The sequence below is a fragment of the Physeter macrocephalus genome, chromosome 14 (genome assembly GCF_002837175.3).
Source record: "Physeter macrocephalus isolate SW-GA chromosome 14, ASM283717v5, whole genome shotgun sequence".
In the NCBI taxonomy this organism is placed as follows: domain Eukaryota; kingdom Metazoa; phylum Chordata; class Mammalia; order Artiodactyla; family Physeteridae; genus Physeter; species Physeter macrocephalus.
The window spans coordinates 93,540,432-93,556,358 of record NC_041227.1 but is presented as its reverse complement, the minus strand read 5'-3'; the positions used below and the strand labels follow the sequence as shown (position 1 = coordinate 93,556,358).

The 15,927-nt window shown below is 40.7% G+C and overlaps 1 long non-coding RNA gene and 1 other non-coding gene across 5 annotated transcripts; one reads left to right on the top strand and one right to left on the bottom strand.

Moving 5' to 3' along the window:
- The first annotated feature begins 7,239 nt into the window (after positions 1–7,239).
- Positions 7,240–14,337, top strand: LOC114487744 (uncharacterized). 4 transcript variants are annotated; one of them, XR_003683094.2, is made up of 5 exons: positions 7,241–7,394; positions 8,439–8,597; positions 8,692–8,933; positions 10,334–11,477; positions 14,134–14,337. It is a non-coding gene; the product is annotated as an uncharacterized lncRNA (long non-coding RNA). The 4 variants fall into 4 exon arrangements; XR_003683092.2 differs by having other exon boundaries at positions 7,240–7,394; positions 8,439–8,933; XR_003683095.2 differs by lacking the exon at positions 8,692–8,933 and having other exon boundaries at positions 7,243–7,394.
- On the bottom strand, positions 14,110–14,263 carry LOC112066050 (small nucleolar RNA SNORA57). The gene has a single exon (XR_002892409.1). It is a non-coding gene; the product is annotated as a small nucleolar RNA SNORA57 (small nucleolar RNA).
- Positions 14,338–15,927: the final 1,590 nt, after the last annotated feature.

The window sequence follows — 15,927 nt, the reverse complement described above, 5'->3', positions numbered from 1 at the left end:
TCCATCTGTTGGTATCATCTTTAATTTCTTTCATCAGTGTCTTATAGTTTTCTGCATACAGGTCTTTTGTCTCTCTAAGTAGGTTAATCCTAGGTATTTTATTCTTCTTGTTGCAATGGTAAATGGGAGTGTTTCCTTAATTTCTTTTTCAGATTTTTCATCATTAGTGTATAGGAATGCAAGAGATTTCTGTGCATTAATTTTGTATCCTGCAACTTTACCAAATTCTTTGATTAGCTCTAGTAGTTTTCTGGTGGCGTCTTTAGGATTCTCTATGTATAGTATCATGCCATCTGCAAACAGTGCCAGTTTTACTTCTTCTTTTCCAATTTGTATTCCTTTTATTTCTTTTTCTTCTCTGATTGCCATGGCTAGGACTTCCAAAACTATGTTGAATAATGAAGATAACATTTTTAATTGGTTAAAAATACATATGTTTATGGTATCACTTATATATGGAATCTAAAATATGACACAAATGAACTTATCTACGAAACAGAAACAAACTCACAGACATAGAGAAGAGACTGTGGTTGCCAAGCAGGAGGAGAGAGGCAGAGGAATGGACTGGGAGTTTAGGGTTAGTGGATAAACAACACGGTCCTACTGTGTAGCACAGGGAACTATGTACAATATCCTGTGATAAACCATAATGGAAAAGAATATGAAAAAGAATGTATATATATGTATAACTGAATCACTTTGCTGTACAGCAGAAATTAACACAACATTGTAAGTCAACTACACTTCGATAAAAGAGATTTTTTAAAATACATGTTTATGGTGTTGTTGCAACATGAATTTTTATCTGGCAAGTACTATTGTTCCCGTTCATACAAGAATAGAATAGGGCTTCCCTGGTGGCGCAGTGGTTGAGAGTCTGCCTGCCGATGCAGGAGACACGGGTTTGTGCCCCGGTCCGGGAAGATCCCACGTGCCGCAGAGCGGCTGGGCCCATGAGCCATGGCCGCTGAGCCTGCGCGTCTGGAGCCTGTGCTCTGCAACGGAAGAGGCCACAAACAGTGAGAGGCCCGCGTACCGCAAAAAAAAAAAAAAAAAGCATAGAATAAAAAAATATTTATGGTCATCTGTACATTTTAATACATTGGTTAAGAACACCAGAGATCTGCTGCTTGCTAGCTGTATGACTTCATAAAGTTATTTTACTTCGAGGGTCCTCAGGTTCTTCATCAATACAATGGGAATAATAATAGTGCCCTCCCTACAAGGTCACTTGAGGATTAAATGAAATAAAGCATGTGAAGCAGCCACACAGTAAGTTCTTATTAAGCAATAGCTATTATTATTATTAATATAGGCTGGGCAGGGCATAATAAAGAAACACAGCCTCACTCTAGCATTGTTCCAGTAAGAATCATAACTAAGAGCATTTTCTGTTGACTGGGTTGCAAGCACCATCTAAGCAGGTTTTGAGTTTGCTTCTGTATGGATCTAAGGGCACTGTGTTTTGCTATCATTTTAAAGATTTTTACATTTATTTATTTATTTTTGGCTGTGTTGGGTCTGTTGCTGCGTGTGGGCTTTCTCTAGTTGCAGCGAGCAGGGGCTACTCTTCTTTGCGGTGCACGGGCTTCTCATTGCGGTGGCTTCTCTGGTTGTGCAGCATGGGCTCTAGGCTCACGGGCTTCAGTAGTTGTGGCACACGGGCTCAGTAGTTGTGGCTCACAGGCTTAGTTGCTCCATGGCATGTGGTATCTTCCCAGACCAGGGCTTGAACCCATGTCCCCTGCATTGGCAGGCAGATTCTTAACCACTGTGCCACCAGGGAAGCCCTTGCTCTCATTTGAAAATGAACTTAGCAGAGGATTGATGTCTTGGTTCTGGGTCCCTCCAAAGCAGACCTGAAGATAAAACTTGGCGTGCAAGTAGTTTATTTAAAGGTGATCTCAGGAAGCACTGTAAGGAAGTGAGATAGGGAAGGAAGGAAAACTAATAAAGGATGTGTTAATGAACAGGTTACTATGGGCGACTGTTGCTGTGGACCCTTTGACAAGCTCTGTGGAACACACCTCAGAATCAACTGATGCGGGGGAAGGAAGCTTGAGTATCTATCTACCAACTTTCCTCCATCATTGATTAAGGGGCACCCTTGGGGTGTTGACTCCCCAGCACTTCTAGCCCACCCTGTGAAGGCAGAGTGCACTCTCTTGGTCTGGCTGTGCATGTCCAGGCAGACCCTCAGGAAGTCATTGGCTATACGGGAATTGTTTGCAGGTGACCTCTAGGCAGGCCAAGGGAATGTGAGTAGGGCACCAACATCAACTTCTACAAGTGGGTATTAGGTGGTTAGGAAATAATGGTTAATTACTCTTAGGTGTGATAATGGTATTGTTGTTATATAAGAGAATGTCCTGATTCTTAACAGATGCCTGCTGAAATATTTATGTGTCACAATGATTGCAACTAACTTTCAAACGCTTCAGCAAAAATAAATAAACACACTCACAAAGCAAATACAGCAAAATATTAACATTTACTGAATCTAGAGTCTAGGTAGTGGTCTATAGATATTCATTGTACTAGTCTTTCAACTCTTCTGTATGTTTGACATTTTCATAAATAAAATGTTGAGGAAAAGTATTTAGTATTTATTGAGTGTCTGCTATGTGCTGAGTACTCTGAGCAATGGGGTTGCCAGTACCATCCAAACCAAGATGGTATCTTTGTCATGAATTAGTAAGACTTGGCTTTTCAAATCACTCTCCTGCCATCTGTGGAGAACTGTTTTAATAACTCTACAATGGATAATGTCTATAAAACGAATGGTGCTCCCTTAACTCCACAACATTAGGTTGGTACCCTGGGAGATACAAAGATGAGCAAAACGAAGCTCCTGGTCTTCAAGCGTCTTACATTCTAGAGGGGTAACAATGATAGGAGCCAGTTAGAGTGCACTTTCTGATTAAAAAACGTTATCATGGCACCCCTTCCGGAGAGTCAAAGAAGTGACGTGATTTGTCCAAGACCATATAAGTTGTCCCTGGAACATTCCTCTTTCCTAGGACCGACAGAGAGAGGAAACCATTTTGCCATAAGTAGTTAAGCCCAGTAGTTAACCATTAAGCCTAAGTAGTTTGGCTGGTTGGAGTATTAACAGAGTCCAATACTCCACGTCCTCCACAAGTGGCTCAGGCCCAGAGGGAGAGAAGACAGGCAGCCTCAAATGCGGAAATTCCTGGGAGTAGAAACAGTCTGCTCCACATCAGGCCCATGTACTTCTGGGCAGAGGAGGGGGTCCAAGAACTGGCAGCCATGGCCATCTGATTTAAGTGAGCCCAAGAAGCACCTGTGGAATCTCTGGGCACCTTTCCTTCATCAGGAATCTCATCTTTAACAAACTCCCAGGTGACTGACATGGTGGTTCAGGGGTCTCATTTTGAGAACCATGGACTATGGGACTAATTATTGATGAGGGTGATGAAGGTAGAAGCCCCTCAGCTCAGGGTAAGTGCCTAGCACAGTGCCTAGTGCATGGTGGGTACTCAGGAAACAGTAGTGAAAGGAAGGAAGGAGGGAAGGAAGGAAGGAAGGAGAAAAGGAAGGGGGGGGGAAAGATGGGGAGGATGCCTACTCGGAGGTAAATTGGGTGCTCTGTCCCAGAAGAGAATGTGTACACAGGGCTGCCCCGTGGGAAAATGACTCTGCTGGTGCACAGACCTCACAGTACTTCCTGCTGTGTGGGAATGAAGAACAGGGAGGGAAACAGACAACCAGGAGGAAAGACCCCATGGGCAGCACAGCTGACTGCTGACAAGTGCCATCCCCAAAGGCCTTTGAGCTGCAGCCTTCACATCTGCTGTCACCAAGCTTGATGTGACAGAGGCAGCAGCTCAGCAAATGGGTGGAGGGTCACAGGCCATCAGGGTCATCTGGCCAGGTCACTGGAAATACAACTGAGGGTTTTAATGTAAAAGAAAAATTAGAAATCTGGTAGTCACGGCCTTGCAATGACAGAGTGGTTCTTTGAGCAATGCAGGGACCCAGTGTGGTGCCTTTCTATCTAGAATCCGACATAGTATCGACTAAACTGCTTAAAATTGGTCATGGAACTTCAGAATTTCCAGCTTGTAAACAGTAGTTAATGATCCTCTAACTTCCCATCCTCCATTAGGATTCCTTCATCCCCCAAAATCCTAGACCTTAGATCAAGACCTGAAAGGCCACCTGTCTAGGGTTGCCAGATTTAGCAAATAAAAATACAAGACACCCATTAAATGTGAATTTCAGATAAGTAACAAATAATTTTTTAGTATAACTATGTCCTGTGCACCTACTATCTGTTAATTTATGACAAAGCCAATATTTGGAATATACTTATACTAAAAAAACCTTTATTTATGTGAAATTCAGATTTAACTAGGTGTTCTGTCTTTTATCTGGCAACTCTACTTCTGTCTAATCCTCCTGTTTTTTAATAGGTGAGGAAGTGAAGTTCAGAGAGGTAAAGCGACTTGTTCAAAGTGACACAGGGTTAGAATCCATTCAGGATTCCTCGCTGCCACACTGTATCCTTTTCCAAATGCCTTACTTCAGAGTTTCTTAACTTGGCTTCTTGAACCACTAGGGATGAATTTTAGAGTGTCAGTAAAATCCCTGAATTTTAGGCCAAAACGTGTGCATGTGCGAGTGCATGTGGGTATTTTTCTGGGGAAGTCGTCTCTGCTTTTTCAATTAGCTTCTCAAGAGTCAAGATTTTAATAAAATATTAAAATATACTTTTTCAGGGACTTCCCTGCTGGCGCAGTGGTTAAGAATCCACCTGCCATTGCAGGGGATATGGGTTTGATCCCTGGTCGGGGAAGCCCACATGCCGCGGAGCAACTAAGCCCGCGAGCCACAACTGCTGAGCCTGCGTGCTACAACTTCTGAAGTCCACGCGCCTAGAGCCCGTGCTCCACAGCAAGAGAAGCCACCGCAATAAGAAGCCCTTGCAGTGCAACGAAGAGAAGCTCCCGCTCGGCGCAACTAGGGGAAGCCTGCGCCCAGCAACAAAGACCCAACGAAGCCAAAAAATTTTTAAAAAATAAAATAAAAAAATAAAACATACTCTTTCACAGTACTACGTTCTGCTTTCAAAATGCAGAACATCTATTACTTTGGGCTGAAATCACATTTCTGCTTCCCTTATATCCCTTCATTCCCTGGCACAGCACTGGGTCCAATCATGCTAGGAGATGAATAGATTTTGAGTGCAAGTATACAGAAAAACATCCACTACATCTTCTACATGCCATGCAGTGGAAGCCATCTTACCCTCCACAACCTACCTATATCAAAATGCAAAATTCCTCTTAACTATCCTATATTTTCCTTCCTCCACTTCTTAGACTGGCAACCCAGAGTTGACAGGTCAGAACACCTTTCAGATAGGTAGAAGGTCGCAGTGATGTGACCTTTGAGATTGACCACTAGAGGTCCCTTCTTATCCACAGTGATTCTGAAGTTAGACTGCTAGGGGTTGGAGAAGATATTTCCTTGGACCAATGGAGCAGATCTCTGCCTGTTACAGGCATAACTGGCGTATTCTGTATCAAGCAGTGGGGAAGTAGCCATGTGATACAGCAGGAATGATGCAGAATAAAATGGCTTCCTAAGAAGAAATTGGATAATGTCTTCCAGTGTCAGGCTCGAAGGCAGAGTTTTAAACAGAAGCAGGGGTCTGGAGCTTCCTCCTCAACCAAAAGGAAAAAAAATGCAGACATTCCACCGCTCACCAACATCAGGCAAACATCCAATATCCTTCTGAGTGTAGTCTGGCTCCAGGGGCATATTTACTGGAAGCTAATGATGCTTCTTCTGGAGACCTTCATTTGCACAGGCTCATTCTAAAGGCCCTGACATCAGTAGCTTTATATTTGTAATTCTTTTCCTTAAAGAAGACCCCTGAGTATATAAACATTAGGCCCCATAGGGCTTGGATCTAGCCCTGTCTGGCTCCAGGATACAGGATGTCAGGGAGGAAGGAGGTGGGGGAGAGTTTCAAAGTCCCTGGAGACTAACCAGAGTTTTCTGTGGGATGAGGAAGCGATTCATACGTGTGCCAAAGAATCAGACAGCAACTTAATTTCCAAAGAATTGTAACTGTGAGGGCACCAGAAGTGAGGGGGCTCCCTCTTGCCTGCTCAGAGCTTTCCTTGGCCAGTAGAAATTTACCAAATCTTTAGGTGAACTAACAAGCCTGTAGCATCCTGTTGGCTGCTTTCTGAATAAACAAATGGTCTTGCCAACCATTGTGTAGATTTCGGAGGAAAAAACCAACCAAACAAAACTCTGGTTCCAGAATTCCTGTGAGCCGGGATAAGCCATGAAGTTTACAAAGGATTAAATAATCAACCAGGGTTGAATGAACAATTCTGTTTGGGACTTATGGATTGGATTTTGGAATAAAAGTTAAAGCAATATCCCCAAATTTAGAAGCAGATGAGTGTAAGGAGTTGTTTCTATTTCTGAAAGAGAATGGTGCTGGAAACCTGCAGCCAGCAACGTGGTGGAACTGCTAGTACCGACCAGTAAGAGCTGCCTCTGCGCTTTTCTTCTCAACTCTGCGTTCAGTGACTTCAACTTGGTACATTGGAATTGGCCTCATTGGGAGCATTTACACCACTGAAATTGGCAACTGTTACAAATCAGGGCTCTCCTCCCCAGGACGGGCTGTTAGACCTTTACCAGCACATTGCTGCCTGCACCCCACCCCTAACCTACTCTCCCCCACCTGCCCCACCCCACCCACTGACACATCACAGAACCTGCAGGCACATCCCCCTGCGTATTTGGATATGTGTAGGCACACAGAGGATCATATATGTACACTTTCCCCTTTACGGCCAGCTTGGATGTCAGCAATCGTCCTTGCTCTGTCGTGCCGACATCTTTAGTGTTTTTCTACTAATTACATCCTGATCTCACACAGTGATCTCTCTCTCTCACTCTCTCATTCACAATTGTTCTCTCCCTTACATCATGAGGCGCTCAGTGCCTCAGGGATTAAAGTAGCCAATTGTGAAAGTTCTGAGGCAATAATACTGGTCAGGATAGTGGATTTACCTTAGCTCTCCATAAGTGAGCAGTAAACATGACACGAATAACTGCACAGTATCACCCAAATGGAAACCATGTTAATACTTGGTCAGTGTTCTTTCACAATGCTCAGTTTTCACCAGTGTACATGCTGTTCTTGTAGCACTCAGAGAAATTTGAGATGAGCAGCTTTGTGTCAGATGGACAGAAGCAGGCAAAGAAAAGTCCTGTGACTTGCTCAGGACAGTCAAACCCAAGAACGGATGTCACTTCTCCGCCTGAAGACCTTGAGCTACAAAATATTACATGGGAGACAGAGCGGAGGGACTGACATTTTCATGCCTACTTTATGCCAGGTACTCCTGTAATAAATAGTCATTATTCCCAATTTCCGGACAAAAGAACAGAGGCCCAGGGGATTTAATCTATTCAAGGATATATAGCTAGTAGGTAGTAGAATATTTTGTTGATAATTTAAAAATTTTTATATCTAAGACAGTGTGTGTATATACATATCCTAAATCCACTCCCCAAAGGAACTCTTTTCAGACTTTTACTGTTTCTTCTGGTAGTCATCTTAATGTCTCCACCTTTAACCAATAGGCTTATTAGTAGAATAATGAGTACAGTGGCTTTTTTTAGTTTAGTATTTTATGTTTGTATCCTTGATACCTAGAACAGTGCTTGGCACATCATAAACGTGTTGAAAAACATGTGTTGAAAAAATATCATTATTTCCTTTTTAAAATTATTTTCCATTGCAGTTTATTATAAGATATTGAATATAGTACCCTGTGCTATATGGTAGGATCTTATTGTTCGTCTATTTTATACACAGTAGCTTGCATCTGCCAATCCCAAACTCCTAATTTATCCCACCCCCCTTTCCCCTTTGGTGACCGTAAGTTAGTTTTCTATGTCTGTGAGTCTGTTTCTGTTTTGTAAATAAGTTCATTTGTATCATATGTTAGATTCCACATATAAGTGATATCATATATTTGCCTTTCTCTGTTTGACTTACTTCAGTTAGTATGATAATCTCTAGGTCCATCCATGTTGCTGCAAATGGCACTATTTCATTCTTTTTTATGGCTGAGTAATATTCCAATATATATATATATACACACACCATATATATATATACATATATATACATACATATATATATACACACCATATATATATACATATATATACACACACACATATATATACCACATCTTCTTTATCCATTCATCTGTCAATGGACATCTATGTAGCTTCCATGTCTTGGCTATTGTAAATAGTGCTGCTGTAAACACTAGGGTGCATGTATCTTTTTAAATTAGAGTTTTCTCTGGATATAAGCCCAGGAGTGGGATTCCAGGATCATATGATAACTCGACTTTTATTTTTTTAAGGAGCCTTCATACTGCTTTCCATAGTGGCCACACCAATTTTCATTTCCACCAACAGTGCAGAAATATCATTTCCTTATTTATCAATTGACCTCCTGCTGTGAGAGAAAAGGCTCTAGTGCACTAACAGCATTTCCCTTTCATCTCCCAAACTGCTTCCCGGTAAGGTTTTATCAATATTTTTAGTTCTTCAGCTGGTCATCTTGTAACTCTAAGTAATGGATGTACTCCTTCCTTTCTTGTTCCACAACTACAGATAGTATCTTTGGACTCCAGTGTGAGGGTCTTGATCTCAGTGCAGGTCTGCCTGACTTGAGGACCCAAACACTTTGTATTCCACACGGAGCCTCCCACACTGACACCTTCTGGACCAGTGAAGGTCCCTTTGCCTGATTTTGGGAAATGTATTTTAAAATAATTGGCACTGGTAATGGATTTTGAACAAGAGGCATTCTTGGGCCAGGGCATACCAAGATAGAACAGCCTGAAGATAATGGAGTAAGTTTATCAAACTAAAGTTAAATTTAGTTCAGAAGCATTCAGAAAAATGTGCATGGTCCAGAATTTTGACAGTAGGTTATAAATTTGCTGAAACTCTCCTGTTCCTTAAGGTGATTACAATAGGAATACTTTGAGCCTAAGAAACTGGTGGATACTTTGGATTCTCCACTGCTCTCATCGGCACAAAATGCCCCAGAAACATCCCCTGTGTGTGTCCTGAGGCAAGTTATTTCTTGGTATGCCGTGAAAAGGAGAGTGAGAGCTGAGCATAGCCCTGGCATAAGCCTGGGTGTGGGTTTCACTGGAGAAGGTCATTGATACCGTAGAGCAGAGGCCGTGAAAGGAAAACAGACACGGCCTTTGTTTCCCAGGGCCCTCTGGCTGGCATTGCACACACAGCGCAAACACTGTGCACGTTGGTGCTTGATATGGATTTTTTGTCTGTGTCTATTCCCTGCCTACTTTCAGAAGACAGCTCTGCTTATCTTTTATCTGTACTTCCTTGTCCCTGGCAACTCCCACCCCTTGTTCTTAAAGGTACCTGCTGGCTCTGCATATCTGAGTTAGACAGGGACTTGACCTACAGATTGTAAACCTGTCAGGCCTTTGGACTTAGGCAACACCCATAGCAGATGGCAGGAGAGCTCAGGGTCCCACAGCCTCCTGCTAGTCCTGCTACCCGAAGAGAACCCCAAGGACTAGCCCCTGCCTTGATGTAGCCCCACCCCTGTGGTTCAACATGTACATTCAGCTCACTGCAGATTGCCCCATAATCTGGATACAGCCAGTCAGCCCATCCTAGGTCCTCACCCATTACCAGTGGGAACCTGGCAACGTTTGCTATAGCTTTTTGCCCTATACTTAGAAACAATACCTGCCCTCTAGAAGAGAAGTAGGAAGTAGTGGGGCAGCTCAGGTCATAGCAAGACTAGAGGTGAATTGCATACATTTAGGATCTGCACTTGGACAAAGCCACATCTGTAGTTAGGATTAGATTCAGTTAGGAGTAACAGAAAAATCAAGACATGGCTCAAACAAAAATGCAAATTTATTTCTCTTTCACATATAAGAAATCCAAAGATAGTCATTCCAGGATTGATGTGGTCTGCCAGTGTCCTTCTTTCAGGTTGTTTCATCCTGCATAGCTTCTACTCCCAAGGTTAACTCAATATGATTGCTAGAGTTTCAGTCATTACATGCATATTCTAGCTAACATAAAGGAAAAAGGCTATAGAAGGGTATACTGCTTTCCTGTAGGGCCACTTCCTCAAACTTGCTCACACCATCTACTTATACTGCTTATACCAACTATGCTTCTATTTCATTGGCCAGAACACAGTCACATGACCACATCTGACTGCAAGAAAACTGACCATTGTTGTCCTTTCTCCTGGCAGCTATGTGCCCGGCTAATAATTGAGATTTTGTTACTAAGGACAAAGAGGAAAATGGAGATTGGAGGATGACCAACAGTCACTCATCCCTGGTAAAGCAGATCAATAAAAGACTCACTGCCCTAATTCAAGCCACTCTTATTTGGGTTGACTGGCCGAAACAAAAAATTGCCTAAAGTTTGAAAGCCTACTCCCAATCCATAACGATGGAGAATCCTCTCAGGTCAAACCCACTCTATTGCTGTTTCAGTCAGGTCAGAGCAGCTCTATTTGAGGAACTAGGATGAATCCATTTCTCTATCTATCCCAGCTGAAATGGCATGCTAACTGAAGACAACCTTCATTCCTGCCATAGGAAGGAAGAACAATAGGTTTAGACCTCTCCCACCCAACAGCCATGCCAGCTGAAGGGGGCGGGGGAATACCCACCAGCTCTATAAAACACGTGTACCCACAGACACTGGACTTCTAAATGAGGTTTTGATTCAGACCTTACACCCATCTTCAGCAACTGACATGGCTGGTCAAGTTTGGCCTCCTGGATCACAGAACACTGAGAATTCAGCCCATGCCAAATGGAGGAGTAGAGAGCTTCACTGATCAAGACCTGGTGAATTGCGTGACACCTGGTCCAAGTAAAACCACACCCACGAAGTATATGGATACTGTGGCAGGCAGCCTCTGAGAGGGCCCTAATGATCCCTACCTCCTGGTCTCCATACCTGTGTGTAATCTCCTCTCCTGGTGCATGAGCAGGACCTACTGACTCATTTCTAACAAATAGATTAGGGCAGAAGGGATGGATGTCACTTCCGAGATTAGGTTACAAAAAGACTGTGGCTTCTGTCTTGCTGGCCTCCTCTTACTCTCTTACTTACTCTGAGGGAAGCCAGCTGCCATGTTGTGAGATGGCCTCGGGGTGGGTGGAGGGGCACGTGGCAGTGGACGAACTGACATCTCCAGCCAACAGCCAGGGATGACTGAGTCCTGCCAACAGCCGCCCAAGTGAGCTTGGAAATGGATCCTTCTCCAGTCGAGCCTTGAGACAACTGCAGCTCCAGCCAACAGCCTGACCACTGCCTTGTGAGGAACCCTGAGCCAGAGGCACCCAGCTAACCTGCACCCAGATTCTTGCCCCACAGAAACTGTGAGATCATAAATGTTTGTTGTTTTATACTGCTGAGTTTGGGGATAAGTTGTTATGTAGCAACAAATAATTAATTCAGCTTGTTTATATCTTCTTAAGAAATTCTGCTGGTTTATTTTCAACTTTTAAAACTTGTTGCTATATCCGTCTTGAAGTGACAGGTTCAGGCCATGAGAGACTGTGAACACAGAGCCGAGATAATCCACTTGAAAATAGAGAAATGTCTCTGCAGGCATTATGAGTGTCACGAAGAAATACCAAAAATCCCTTCCTTTATTTAAAAAAATGTGTGGGAGTGACTTTCTTCAGCAGACAACATGTCTCCACTTAGAAAAGCAGAATCTTGTTTCTTCTCACTAAAAAGACATTCACTCAGTGGTTGTGACCTGAGCATATTTGTGATCTTCACTCTTTCCTTCATCCTTGATTCAAGGTCAGGGTGCATGCTGTCTGCTAATCGTTCTCTAGGAATGAAGCAGAGATTGGCATTCAAGTGCAACCTTTCTTTGCTAAACATATGGCCAGGTTTCCATCAGTACCGACTCCAGCATATATTTTCTCAGAAAATAATTTTTGTAGATGAAAAATTTCTTCTCCCATAGCATGCATCTGTAGTGATAAATAGAATTAAATGTCATGGAGCGTTTTCCCCTCCTATATGTAGCACATGTATGTCAAGGGCTGATTTGTACATAGCATATCAGCCGTTTCCTTCCTATGGAATGGGAAATAGCTTCCAGGATGCACCCATGATAGTAATTGCTCTTTCACATTGTATGCCATTGAATTTTTGCAATTGCCTAGACTTTATAAAGGACTTTTGTTCACTTTCAAGCATAAAATGTGTCATTAGCTTTGTAATTGGATTTATACCTATTTGGCAATAGAATGATTTACAGCCTTATTTTGCTGAAGAAAGGTAGATTTCGTTACTATAGCAATGATGTTGCTATAGTTTTGATATTTTCTGTCTGCCTTTAGAATCAAAATTCTTCAATTTGGAAAGTATTGTTTTGTTCTTATTCTAGAAAAATATTATTTCTTTACTAGGCTGGTCACTTTTGTTTGAAAATGACAATAAAAAATCAAGGGTGGCTTTATGCTCATATATGAACAAGTTCATAATAAATAATTATTCATAAATAAATAATACACTGAGGAATAGATATGAATAACTTGCTAGCCCAGTAATATCCAATTTTCAGATACTCATCATCCCTTTTGCTATTTGCACTGTTATCTTTTACTTACTTGTGCAATTTAATCGTATTTTCAGACGCTTATTCTATAACACACAGAGTCATACTCTATATTTTCACTAGAGTCCTGTTCACTATTTGACTTTATAATGCTATTCTGATTTATGGTATCACATTACCATATTAATGATTTGTTTAAAAAACTTTAATAATAGGTTTATTGATATATAATTTATTGATATATAATTTGATATTTATTCATATATAATTCACATAAAATTTGCACTTTTAAAGTGTGCAATTCAGTGGTTTTCAGAATATTCATAGTGTTGTACAACCAACACTATCTAATTTTAGGATATTTTCATCACTCCAAAAAAAAACCCTGTGCCTCTTAGTAGTCACTGCCTATTTCCCCCATCCCTCCAGTCCCTGAAAACCACTAATCTACATTCTGTCTCTATGGATTTGCTTATTCTGGGCATTTCTTATAAATGTAATCACACAATATGTGGTCTTTTACGTCTGACCTCTTTTACTTAGCATGATGGTTTCAAAATTCATCTGTAGTGTAGTATGTATCAGGACTTCATTTCTTTTGATGGTCAAATATTATTCCATTGTATGGATATACCACATTCTGCTTATTCATTCATCAGTTCATGCACAATTAGATTGTTTCCACTTTTTAGCTATTGTGAATAATGCTTCTATGAATATTCATGTACAGGTTTTTGTGTGGACTATGTTTTCATTTCTCTTGGGTATATACCGAGGAGGGGAATTGCTGGGTCATACGGTAACTCTATGTTTAGTATTTTGAGGAACTTTCAAAGTGACTGCATCACTTTATGAACCCACCAGCCACGTATGAGGGTTGCAATGTTTTGACATACTTGTCATCGTTTGTTATTGTCTGTCTTTTCTATTTTAGTCATCCTAGTAGGTGTAAAGTGGCATCTCATTGTGGGTTTTCGGCGATGGCTTTATTAAGATATAATTCACCTGCATACAATTCACCCATTTGAAGTGTACAATTCCATGGGTTTTAGTACATTCACAGTTGTGCAACCATCACTACAATCAGTTTTGGAACATTTTTGTCATCTCCAAAAGAAGCTCGGTACCTTTCAGCAATTTCATTGTGGTTTTCATTTGCATTGCCCTAATGAGTAATAATGCTGAGCATATTTTCATGTCTTATTGGCCATTTGCACTTGTTCTTTGAAAAAATGTCTATTCAAGTCTTTTGCCAAATTTTCACTGAGTTATTTTTCTTCTTATTTTTGAGTTGTTAGATTCTTTATATATCCTAAATACAAATCCCTTATCAGATATATGATTTGCAAATATTTTGTGGGTTGTCTTTTCACTTTCTTATTTATTCGTTTATTTTTATTTATTTATTTATATTTTTTCTGTTTCTTTTTTCCCCATGTCCTGGCTCTTGAGGATAGAACTGGCAGACTAGAAGCCGCCGGTACCGAAGACATTATGCCAAGGGGGCCAGAGCCTTACCTCTTTCCCTCTACTCCTTGCATTACGGAGACCAGGACCGCAAGCCCCATCTCTGCCAAGAAATGGGGGGTGCCTTTTCACTTTCTTGATACTGTCCTTTGAAGCACAAATTTTAAAAATTTTGAATAAGTCTAATTTACCTATTTTTTTCTTGTGTCACTTATGCTTCTGGTGTCATGGCTAAGGCACCATTGCGTAATCCAAGGTCATGAAGATACACTCCTATGTTTTCTTCTAAGAGTTTTACAGTTTTAGCTCTTATGTTTAGGCCTGTTATCCATTGTGAGTTAATTTTTTGCATATGGTATGAGAGCAGGGTCCAAATTTGTTTATTTATATGTGGATATCCAGTTGTCTGAGAACCTTTTGTTGAAAAGACTATTTTTTCCTCATCGAATGGTCTTGCACCCTTGCTAAAAATCAGTTAACCAAAAAATGAGAAGGTTTATTTCTGGACACTCAATTCTATTCCATTGATCTATGTGTCTATCCTTATGCTATTACCACACTATTTTGATTACTGTAGCTTTTTACTAGGTTTTGAAATTAGGAAGTATGATTCCTCCAACTTTGTTCTTCTTTTTCAAGATCGTTTTGGCTATCCTAAGTCCCTTGCATTTCCATATGAATGTTAGGATCAACTCACCAATTTCTGCAAAAAAGGATGCTGATAGAAATTTCTTTGGATCTGTGTAGCAATTTGGAGTAATGCCATCTTAACAACATCAGATCTTTTGATTCATGAGCATGGGATGTTTTTCCAGTCATTAAGATCTTCTTTAATTTCTTTCAATATTTTGTAGTTTTGGTGTACAAGTCTTGCACTTCTTTTGTTAAATTGGTTCCTGAGTATTTTAACTTTTTTGATGCCATTGGAAATCGAACTATTTTCTTAATTTCATTTTCAGATTGTTCATTGCAGATGTACAGAAATACAGTTGATTTCTGCATGTTGATCTTGTATCCTAGGACCCTGCTGAACTCGTTTATTAATTCTAGTAGTTTTTAGTGGATTCCTTAGGATTGTCTGTATATAAGGTCATATCATCTGCAAACAGAGATAGTTTTACTTCTTTCTTTTCTACCTGGTTGCTTTTTATTCCTTTTTTTATTTTCTAACATCCTAAATGGAACATCCAGTACAATACTGAAAAAAAGTAGTGAAAGTGGACATCTTTGTCTTCTTCCTGATTTTAAGGGAACGTGTCAGTCTTTCATCATCAAGTATAATATTAGATGTGGTTTATATTAATATTTTAATGAACCACTTTGAGCTACTAATCCTTTTTTTTCATTTTAATCTCTTTATTTCTTTTTGAATTTTTAACATTTCCCTTTTTCCATTATCAACTAAGTGATTGTCAAATGTTTATTCACTCCTGCAATCTTTAAAATTTCGTCTTCTAATGTTCTTTTTTTTTATACAGCAGGTTCTTATTAGTCATCAGTTTTATACACATCAGTGTGTACATGTCAATCACAATCTCCCAATTCTCACACCCTCACCCCCACTCCCTGCCACTTTCCCCCCTTGGTGTCCATATGTTTGTTCTCTACATCTGTGTCTCAATTTCTGCCCTGCAAACCGGTTCATCTGTACCATTTTTCTAAGTTCCACATATATGTGTTAATATACGATATTTGTTTTTCTCTTTCTGACTTACTTCACTCTGTATGACAGTCTCTGGATCCATCCACATCTCTACAAATGACCCAATTTCATTCCTTTTTAT